Source organism: Oncorhynchus mykiss, chromosome 16 (genome assembly GCF_013265735.2).
Source record: "Oncorhynchus mykiss isolate Arlee chromosome 16, USDA_OmykA_1.1, whole genome shotgun sequence".
Classification (NCBI taxonomy): Eukaryota; Metazoa; Chordata; class Actinopteri; order Salmoniformes; family Salmonidae; genus Oncorhynchus; species Oncorhynchus mykiss.
In genome coordinates this window covers 26,717,328-26,729,390 of record NC_048580.1, presented here as the reverse complement: position 1 = coordinate 26,729,390, position 12,063 = coordinate 26,717,328, and positions in this window count along the sequence as shown.

Genomic DNA, 12,063 nt, shown 5'->3' with positions numbered 1-12,063 from the left:
GACAATGTGATCATGTGGCACAGATTTGAGAAGGGTTACATGACCAGGTCCAATGCACCCCTTTAAAATGGCCAATCTGCAGTTGCTACATCCACTTTGGATTCTTTAAGAATATAATTTATAAATGCCTCATGAATATAGCTCATGAATGTATTTACCCTACACATCCCCATCACATGTACCCCATCAGATCCCAAAATAGATATTTTTTTCTACTCGAATGTTTGTAAACAAAGTAAATGTAAACATACGAGCGTGTGTCAAAACTCATTCCACGGGTGAGCAGAGTGTCTGCACTCCTCCCATAATTGATGAATTAAGGTCACTAATTAGTAAGAAACTCCCCTCACCTGGTTGGTTAGGTTTAATTGAAAAAGAAAAAAGAAAAAAACAGCAGACACTAGGCTCTCCATGGAATGAGATTGACACCACTGGACTATAGCCGTGAAACATGGTTTAAACTATGGTTACATTTCTCCAGCCCCATCCCTCTGCTTTTTACAGAACCACTGGTGGGGAGAACGATTTGTTTCACCTGGTGATTTCCGATTTAAACTTTGTTAAACTGTAATGTACTCTGCTTGTTAGTTTATATTAGTATTGTATTCGTTTAGTTAAAAAAAAAAAAAAAGGTTATCCTTGTCTAAAAGTAATCGTTTGCATCCTGATAGAGCTACATCAGTCATGGGCTTTTACAGTGCCTTGCGAAAGTATTCGGCCCCCTTGAACTTTGCGACCTTTTGACACATTTCAGGCTTCAAACATAAAGATATAAAACTGTATTTTTTTGTGAAGAATCAACAACAAGTGGGACACAATCATGAAGTGGAACGACATTTATTGGATATTTCAAACTTTTTTTAACAAATCAAAAACTGAAAAATTGGGCGTGCAACATTATTCAGCCCCTTTACTTTCAGTGCAGCAAACTCTCCAGAAGTTCAGTGAGGATCTCTGAATGATCCAATGTTGGCCTAAATGACTAATGATGATAAATACAATCCACCTGTGTGTAATCAAGTCTCCGTATAAATGCACCTGCACTGTGATAGTCTCAGAGGTCCGTTAAAAGCGCAGAGAGCATCATGAAGAACAAGGAACACACCAGGCAGGTCCGAGATACTGTTGTGAAGTTTAAAGCTGGATTTGGATACAAAAAGATTTCCCAAGCTTTAAACATCCCAAGGAGCACTGTGCAAGCGATAATATTGAAATGGAAGGCGTATCAGATCACTGCAAATCTACCAAGACCTGGCCGTCCCTCTAAACTTTCAGCTCATACAAGGAGAAGACTGATCAGAGATGCAGCCAAGAGGCCCATGATCACTCTGGATGAACTGCAGAGATCTACAGCTGAGGTGGGAGACTCTGTCCATAGGACAACAATCAGTCATATATTGCACAAATCTGGCCTTTATGGAAGAGTGGCAAGAAGAAAGCCATTTCTTAAAGATATCCATAAAAAGTGTCGTTTAAAGTTTGCCACAAGCCACCTGGGAGACACACCAAACATGTGGAAGAAGGTGCTCTGGTCAGATGAAACCAAAATTGAACTTTTTGGCAACAATGCAAAACGTTATGTTTGGCGTAAAAGCAACTCAGTTGAACACACCATCCCCACTGTCAAACATGGTGGTGGCAGCATCATGGTTTGGGCCTGCTTTTCTTCAGCAGGGACAGGGAAGATGGTTAAAATTGATGGGAAGTTGGATGGAGCCAAATACAGGACCATTCTGGAAGAAAACCTGATGGAGTCTGCAAAAGACCTGAGACTGGGACGGAGATTTGTCTTCCAACAAGACAATGATCCAAAACATAAAGCAAAATCTACAATGGAATGGTTCAAAAATAAATATATCCAGGTGTTAGAATGGCCAAGTCAAAGTCCAGACCTGAATCCAATCGAGAATCTGTGGAAAGAACTGAAAACTGCTGTTCACAAAATGCTCTCCATCCAACCTCACTGAGCTCGAGCTGTTTTGCAAGGAGGAATGGGAAAAAAATTCAGTCTCTCGATGTGCAAAACTGATAGACATACCCCAAGCGACTTACAGCTGTAATCGCAGCAAAAGGTGGCGCTACAAAGTATTACCTTAAGGGGGCTGAATAATTTTGCACGCCCAATTTTTCAGTTTTTGATTTGTTAAAAAAGTTTGAAATACGCAATAAATGTCGTTCCACTTCATGATTGTGTCCCACTTGTTGTTGATTCTTCAAACAAATACAGTTTTATATCTTTGTTTAAAGCCTGAAATGTGGCAAAAGGTCGCAAAGTTCAAGGGGGCCGAATACTTTCGCAAGGCACTGTAAGTCAACGATTCCTTATGTATGAGATGTACAAATTATTAACTAGTACTGAGTACTTTGACCAGTTACTTATTTACTCTCAATGAGCTTTACTTGTACTTGAGTACAAGAACTGACTCCCATCAGCTGCAGATGAAACCGGTTAGTTGGAAAATGTTGCCTAGAATCTACAGGCACTCCCAATGAATCATCAAAAGTATGGACACAGAATGATTGAAGTGATCCATATATAACATCTGTGTGGAGAAAAAAATATTTAAAAATTAAGGACCATGACAAGAAAACCTGTCGATGAAAAGCAGAAAGTTTCACTGGAACTTTGTCAATATTATAATTGCAAAACAACATGAAGTTAAGGCCACCAAAAGTAGAGAAGACATGAGGAATAAAATTCCAGATAGAAGTGGGTCTTAGAAATTGTTTTATCCAATTGATCTTAAAAGTATTATTTAAAGTAGTCATATCCAGAAAATTCAGTCCACCATTCTCATAAGTGTTCATTCCAACAGTTTTCCTAATGTAATGGGTATGGTTTCTCCCAAAAAAGTTGAAAAGCATCATGTCTATCTCCTTGCTTATTTTACTGTCAAGATATAGAGCGCCATATGTTAGTCTAGAGATACCTTCGGCCTTGGTTATTAGGACTCTACCTTTTAAAGATAAGTCCCTCTGTAGCCATTGATTTAGCTTCTTCTGGGGTTTTTTAATAAGAGGGTTACAATTTTGTAAGCCTCTAGACTTCTGATCTTTTGTAATGGCTATGCCTAAATATGTAAGTTATTTTACTGGAATACCATAATATGGAGGTGTCACACAATCTTTGACAGCTATGAGTTCACATTTATTCATTTTAAGATATAGACCAGACGCTTTGGAAAAGGATTGTATCACATTGATCGATATGGGAATTTGGTTAGCGTCTTTCAGAAAAAGTGTAGAATCTGCCAGCTGGCTTATAATAATTTCTTTCCCAGCTATGGAAATACCTTGTACAGGACTATTATTTAAAGAATTTGCAAGAAGTTGGGTGATTAATAAAACAGGTACGGAGAGATAGGACAACCTTGCCTAATTCCTCTCTTTAACTCAAATCTAGGTGAGGTGCCATATTTCAATTTGATAGAGCTGTTACCATTTGCATAGTGTCTTAATAGCCTTACAGAAAAAAATCCCTAAAGCCAAGTCTCTCAAGGGAATGGAAGAGAAACTGATGCTCTACTGTGTCAAATGCTTTATAAAAATATGAAGCTATCCTCAGTTATTAGGTCTGAGTAGTCAAGTATGCAAAATTTAGTGGGTTAGAAGGGCTGCTGAGTTTTAGAACCATTTGGAGCTTATCGAGAAAGTTTGTGTTGGTGCCGTGGGGGGAGTGAGTTGCAATAGTCTGAATAGAAGGGTGGTAGGTGTAGGTCTGAGTGGTCTGAGTAGAATGGTGGTAGGTGTAGGTCTGAGTAGAAGGGTGGTAGGTGTAGGTCTGAGTAGAAGGGTGGTAGGTGTAGGTCTGAGTGGTCTGAGTAGAATGGTGGTAGGTGTAGGTCTGAGTAGAAGGGTGGTAGGTGTAGGTCTGAGTAGAAGGGTGGTAGGTGTAGGTCTGAATAGAAGGGTGGTAGTTGTAGGTCTGAGTAGAAGGGTGGTAGGTGTAGGTCTGAGTAGAAGGGTGGTAGTTGTAGGTCTGAGTAGAAGGGTGGTAGGTGTAGGTCTGAGTAGAAGGGTGGTAGGTGTAGGTCTGAGTAGAAGGGTGGTAGTTGTAGGTCTGAGTAGAAGGGTGGTAGGTGTAGGTCTGAGTGGTCTGAGTAGAATGGTGGTAGGTGTAGGTCTGAGTAGAAGGGTGGTAGGTGTAGGTCTGAGTAGAAGGGTGGTAGTTGTAGGTCTGAGTAGAAGGGTGGTAGGTGTAGGTCTGAGTAGAAGGGTGGTAGGTGTAGGTCTGAGTGGTCTGAATAGAAAGGTGGTAGGTGTAGGTCTGAGTGGTCTGAATAGAAGGGTGGTAGGTGAAGGTCTGAGTGGTCTGAATAGAATTTGGAGCTGCAAATTAAAGAGAATAGAACAAGTTTAGAATTGTATTTCACCACTGTATATGTAGGATACTTATTTTAATTTTAAAAATTAACTGAGCATTAAAATGTACTTAATTTTGTAAGTGGATTACATCACAAAAAATACAGGTGGTGTACAAAATTTTAATTGACGTGAATGATGCACAACAAGATGACCATTGGATACACATTCACTGTGGATGGGAGCATCGCTGTCTGGTGGTCCCATTTCATCCATTGTTTGGAATTATTTTCTCCATAAGATCTAAAACTGTCTAATTTAGAAAGGCTTTGCAAAGACAAGTTGAACTAGCTCTATTAGGCAGGGGTGTCAAAATCATTCCACAGAGAACACCTGGACAACCTAACCAGGTGAGGGGAGTTCCTTAGTCATTTGTAACCTTCATTTATCAATCAAGGGTGGAGCAAAAACCTGCAGAAAATCAGACCTCCCATAGTAGGAGTTTGACCCGTGGATTAAAGTAATTAACCACTCAAACTAGTTTAATCAGGTGTGTAGATGTTGCCCAGAACAAAGCCCTGCGCCCACCATGAAACTCCATAGACTGTAGCCTAGCTCGCTAAAGCTAGCTGAAACTTGAGTCGGCCTATAGCTAAGATTTTGATTGAAAACCTTGATAGATCAGTGAAAATGCATAGTAGTTTGAGAAATGTCGTAAAAAGCAATAAATCAATCTCCATAACATTACATATGTTAGAGTTGCGTAAATTCGAATCTGGTATCAGGATAAATATAACAATGAGTCACCGATTGTATACTATGTATTTTTTATTAGCTAAGTAATAAATGGCAAATGCAACTTTCGTATATACGGGCTCACTGTAATACCACGCAGGGCAGAACAGAGAACTGACAAGATGTATGTAAACAGTATTCTTTATACTGTGATACAGTTCCAACCCGTCTGTTGGCCTATCACAGTAGAGGCTGGGCATGGTTTAAACTTGCTCAGCCTATTGCAGGCGCTCAGGCGGGTCCCCGCCTCTTGGCGCTTCTGTTGATAGATGTAACTGTTGCTGTGAAGAACAGCCATGCGCTCATGCTCCATACCGTTATCTCGCACCTGGCTCCTGTTATCTAACAAATTACCGCTTGTTCTGCAACCCCACGCTCTGAATGTGCCCCCCGAACTCATTGCACATTTCCTGTCTTCTGTATTTTTCCATCATGAGAAAGGCCCATGGCCCTGAAGCTTTTAACAATGTTTCAAGTCAGCTATGTTGCATAACACATACATACATCCACACAAGCCAACAGCAGATAATATTCAATCACATATATGGTAATGGCTATAATGTAAAACACAGGATCCAACAATCCCCCCTTTTCACACATCCAAGGGTGTGAACAAAAATTCAGCAATGAATCATGTAACAGTTACAAAGTTTAAAACACCTTCATGTCCTCCATTCAATCCCACTATGCATCATGCCTGAAGCCTTCACATCTGTAACAGACTTCTTAAAACACGGTATGATGCAAGCAGCACAACACATCAATAACAAAAATACAAGAATTAGGGTCAGAAATCCAGTAACCACCATCCCAGTGTACTTACCAACCAGGCTCCCAACCAAGAGAACAGTCCAGACTCCTCCACCCCCGCCATGGTCCTCATCTCAGCAGATAGTGCATCAAGCCCATTAAGGGCCTTAGATATACTACCATCTGGACTGATGTTATTAGGAATATACGTGCAACATTGTTCACCGAACATCTTGCAGACACCCCCCTGACTGGCAAGAAGCATATCCAAAGCAAGTCTATTCTGTCTGGCAACCCTAGATGTGGCCTCCAGCTGTTCAGACATACCAGTGAGTGCATCACGGGAGTAATTCACAAAACACTGTTGATTATAGTAGATGTAATTAATCCATGCAGTCTGTCTAGCATCCACTATGGCTGGACCTATAATAGGTAGTAAGTGCCAGAGTCCATCATTCCTACCCAAGGCCTGAAACTCATGAGGAACCCCCACTGGCACTCCCAACAGGTTAGTGTGTATGTCAACTACATCCTCTGTCCATGGAGCACTACGTCTATGTCTCCCATGGGATGGAATGTTTTCAGGTCCCCTGGATACAGAACCCAACAGCTGTTCAGCAGTAACATCAACAATGGTCAGTGAAATTATCAAACTGGTCAGAGCACACGTACCTTGCCAGTCTCCTCTAAGAATGGGTCTCAGCACTCTTTTGGGTCCACAGATCCACCACACATCAGCCAGACCACTAGTTTGGTTTAGGCCTGTAACTGGCCAAGTGGCATTAATGGTTATGTTACTACTGCAATCAGCTTCAGGCAATCTCCCATAATGGGAGCAAATGGGTGTGTAGCCAGAACAGGTCTAGCATGACTACAAATAATGCAGTCCTTTCTTTTCAGGGTTTTAGCTGTATACCTCATATAGGATAGCCACAAATTGTCACTACCATCAAAACCAGTCTCAGTGCCTAATTGATCAATAGCTGAATAGTCTAACATTAATTACCTGAATGGGATTTAACACAGTGGTGGTAGAGGAGTGTGTCTGGCTCTGGTTCGTCTGGGACCTCTGTGGTTTTGGCAGCACCTTAATAGAAAACACACCCATCGTGTCTGTCCCGGTCCTTTGTAGTCCGAGGGTGTAAGTGCCTGCATCAGAGAGCTTAATAGTTTTGATGGTTAGTAGGATTTCATCACCTTTACAAAGTTCAACAGTGCTCCCAGGTTTCCCCCATATCATGGAAAACCTATCCACCTTTGTGGGATCCCCTATGCTATAAGGATACCCTCTTCTCCAATCCCAGAACTGTCCCAAGTTGGTTATCATGTAATCCCCAAACAGACACCCTCCCCCATTACACAGGTACACTGACACTCCTGTAAAGCCCCACCCTCTCCCAGAGAACACATCAGCAGCCAGAGGCCAAATCACACTTCCATTTCTATGAACGCTACACAGTGATGGGAGGGCGGGGTCAGGGAAGCTTCGTTAAGAGGGTGAAACCCCGAGCCATATTGGTTTCGGTTCTTCTCTCTAACTCTGTGATGGTTTGGCAGTGTTAATGTGTCCTACCCTCCAACAATGTGTGATATGTCCCCAGGTAGCTACCGCAAAGGCTGTCACCAGGAGCACTTGGTATGGCCCTCCCAACAGACTGCTTCACATCTATTCTCCACAGGGACTGGATTGAGTGAATCACCTTCTCCTTTAATTCACCTGTAATGCATAAAATCTTGGACATACAGGTTTGGTTAACAAACAGTTTATCATTTGTTCTCTCTGATTATATCTTTAACCTCTATGTTAGCTAGAATATGTTTTTTTTTTATTATTTAAAATTATTTTATTATCCAATAGGCCCCATCCTATCCTAGACCACAATTTACCCATCCCCCTGATCCACCTCTACGCAGACGACACCATTCTGTATACTTCCGGCCCTTCTTTGGACACTGTTAACAACCCTCCAGGCAAGCTTCAATGCCATACAACTCTCCTTCCGTGGCCTCCAATTGCTCTTAAATACAAGTAAAACTAAATGCATGCTCTTCAACCGATCGCTACCTGCACCTACCCGCCTGTCCAACATCACTACTCTGGACGGCTTTGACTTAGAATACGTGGACAACTACAAATACTTGGGTGTCTGGTTAGACTGTAAACTCTCCTTCCAGACCCATATCAATCATCTCCAATCCAAAGTTAAATCCAGAATTGGCTTCCTATTTCGCAACAAAGAATCCTTCACTCATGCTGCCAAACATACCCTTGTAAAACTGACCATCCTACCAATCCTCGACTTTGGCGATGTCATTTACAAAATAGCCTCCAATACCCTACTCAACAAATTGGATGCAGTCTATCACAGTGCAATCTGTTTTGTCACCAAAGCCCCATATGCTACCCACCATTGCGACCTGTACGCTCTCGTTGGCTGGCCCTCGTTTCATACTCGTCGCCAAACCCATTGGCTCCATGTCATCTACAAGACCCTGCTAGGTAAAGTCCCCCCTTATCTCAGCTCGCTGGTCACCATAGCATCTCCCACCTGTAGCACACGCTCCAGCAGGTATATCTCTCTAGTCACCCCCAAAACCAATTATTTCTTTGGCCGCCTCTCCTTCCAGTTCTCTGCTGCCAATGACTGGAACGAACTACAAAAATCTCTGAAACTGGAAACACTTATCTCCCTCACTAGCTTTAAGCACCAGCTGTCAGAGCAGCTCACAGATTACTGCACCTGTACATAGCCCACCTATAATTTAGCCCAAACAACTACCTCTTTCCCAACTGTATTTAATTAATTTATTTTGCTCCTTTGCACCCCATTATTTTTATTTCTACTTTGCACATTCGTCCACTGCAAAACTACCATTCCAGTGTTTTACTTGCTATATTGTATTTAATTTGCCACCATGGCCTTTTTTGCCTTTACCTCCCTTCTCACCTCATTTGCTCACATTGTATATAGACTTGTTTATACTGTATTTATTGACTGTATGTTTGTTTTACGCCATGTGTAACTCTGTCGTTGTATCTGTCGAACTGCTTTGCTTTATCTTGGCCAGGTCACAATTGTAAATGAGAACTTGTTCTCAACTTGCCTACCTGGTTAAATAAAGGTTAAAAAAAATAATAAAAAAATACCTGGCTCTACCTACTCTAAATAATGACTTAAGTAAGAAGGATAATATACTAATATTTTCCTTCTGTTCTGACATTATCATGTAGGAGCGCCCCTTTCATTCTCCACATGTCCAATTCTCCCTTTTGTCTCCACTCAGTAACTGTTATCTTTGCACGTCCTGGCGCCCCTTCTAAAACTTCTCCTCTCTGCTCTCCAACCTTCAAGGTCTCCGCAGCGCGGGGAGGGCTGTTCTGTCTGCCTTTCCCCCCTTTCTGTCTGTAGCTCTTTTTCTCATGTTTCCACATTTTAACTAAATGTCTCACAGTTTGGCTTTATCTAAACTCATGGATTTTTTTTAGAAAAACATGTCTATGGTGGCAATTTCTAAAGTCCTTATATAGGTTAAACTCCACTATAATTAATTTACCTTAAAAATAAATTAAATAAAAAAATAAAAACAGTATTACCCATGACCACAAATTCATTATTCAAATGGCATCCCCCTGTGGCTGATCAGACCACCCGGGGGAGCCATGAAAGCAGGTCAAAGGTTACACCATCCCCTTACATTCGTGTTCCATACCATATTAGACATATTAAAGAACCCTTTATCTTAAATGCACTTGTGTAATTAAAACTCAGAAAATAAAACTCCTAATATTCCATATGTGAGTGTACCCCTTTAAGATATCTTGTCTCTGGGAACAGGGAAATCCCCTTAACTCAAACGTTGACTACAAAAACAAAACCTAATAATTACGATAATATATAATTTAATAATTTGTCTCGATGTTTCATGTCTTACATTCGTGTTTCTCCAAATTGTCTCCCCAAAATACTTCTTAAATACCCAGCCATTAGACCCACACACACACACACAACTGTGATAAACATACACTGTCCCTTTAACATAAAATAAAATCAGCCTGCAATCCACTCTGCGGGCCTTTCATTGTTCCCCATAATGAAAACAGATTCTAATGTTAGTATACCTTAACCTCCAGTTTAATTTCAATGGTGTTATCTGAACAATCAAACCAAAATCAATAACCGGGAAGTACTTGTGTAAATTAATTAAAAGAACAAAATAAATCTACCTTATTTCTCAGCACTTGGTTAGAACACCCTTACATCGACCACACCCTTCGCCCCGTCTCCCATACCTAGTGTATATCTTATCTATTACTCAGTGGCTCAATTAATGTTTAACGTAAGTATGTTCAGATGTTGATTATGTAATTCTACAATATTAGTATAGTTCAAACCTCATAATATAAATCTACACACAGAATTTTACGTTAACAGAGTTTAACACTTTTTCCAACAGTCATGCACACCCCCTCAATATTCTATGATATAACTCTGTGCAAACATCTCATCAGCAAGCCCGCGACTTTTTAAACATTCTCACCGGTACCAGCTCCAACTGAAATACCTAATGTACCACACTCAGCTTGGCAGGCTCAAATTAATACAACTCAGACATCTCATCTGAAGGTCCCCGACCTCATTCATACCGATATTAGTCCCCGACTGAATATCAAGCGTATTTCATGCACACAATTTGAGTCTCACAAATCTTCATTCACGTCAGTAAGCTTCAACTTACACCATACACACACAAATCTTCATTCACCGCAGTAAGCAGACCAGTAGGAGACACAATGGCCCTGCCTTCTATCCATTCTCTGTACAGATTGTCACCCCGTATCTTCCACTCTTTACTTTCTTTTCCTCCATTCAGTTCTAAAGTGGACTTCAGCGTTTTCAACACCTTGTCTATTTCCAATGACATTTTATGTACACTACAATACTGTCAACAACCTATGCCTTTACTCAAACCCAAGTGGTACCCTTTCCTTAAGGCTAAATCGGTCTCAAGTCCAAGTAATCAATTTATTTATCCGTCATTCACACTTGGCCCTGCCTAGTACATCACATTCGCATCATATGGCTTTCCATTCGCACTTTGGTGGTCACCCGTTACCCAGCATTCATACATGCAGTAAGTGTTCTCTGTTACCACCTACCAGCCAGGCATACTAGTACATCCCATACACAATGCATCATTAAGTATTGTTGATCAATAATAAAATTGCAGTTGCCAATGGAGATATTACTTTCTCAACTATTTTCCAATCTCACACATCATAATAGTTTAAATTTAGTAACTTACATCAAACAGGTGTCTCACAAAACTACATTTGGATAACTCCAATGTGCAGAACTTTACTTTTTCACAACAGGTGTCTGCTTACCTTTTTTAGTTGACCGGTCAGGATTTGTGAGACACACCGTCCAACGACAGTACTGGCCAATCGGCTGGCACACCAATGTCCAGCGATGTCCTTTACCAGATCACGTCGGTGGTCACCATGTAGAGTTGCGTAAATTAGAATCTGGTATCAGGATAAATATAACAATGAGTCACCAATTGTATACTATGTATTTTTTATTAGCTAAGTAATAAATGGCAAATGCAACTTTCGTATTTACGGGCTCACTGTAATACCACGCAGGGCAGAACAGAGAACTGACAAGATGTATGTAAACAGTATTCTTTATACTGTGATACAGTTCCAACCCGTCTGTTGGCCTATCACAGTAGAGGCTGGACGTGGTTTAAACTTGCTCAGCCTATTGCAGGCGCTCAGGAGGGTCCCCGCCTCTTGGCGCTTCTGTTGATAGATGTAACTGTTGCTGTGAAGAACATCATGCGCTCATGCGCCATACCGTTATCTCGCACCTGGCTCCTGTTATCTAACAAAACACCGCTTGTTCTGCAACCCCAAGCTCTGAATGTGCCCCCCCCAACTCATTGCACATTTCCTGTCTTCTGTATTTTTCCATCATGAGAAAGGCCCATGGCCCTGAAGCTTTTAACAATGTTTCAAGTCAGCTATGTTGCATAACACATACATACATCCACACAAGCCAACAGCAGATAATATTCAATCATATATATGGTAATGGCTATAATGTAAAACACAGGATCCAACACATACTAACGATTACAACCACATGGTTTATTTGCATACTTCACTTACCGGGAAAGAGAATGGGAGGATCGGGTACGTTCCAAGTTGCC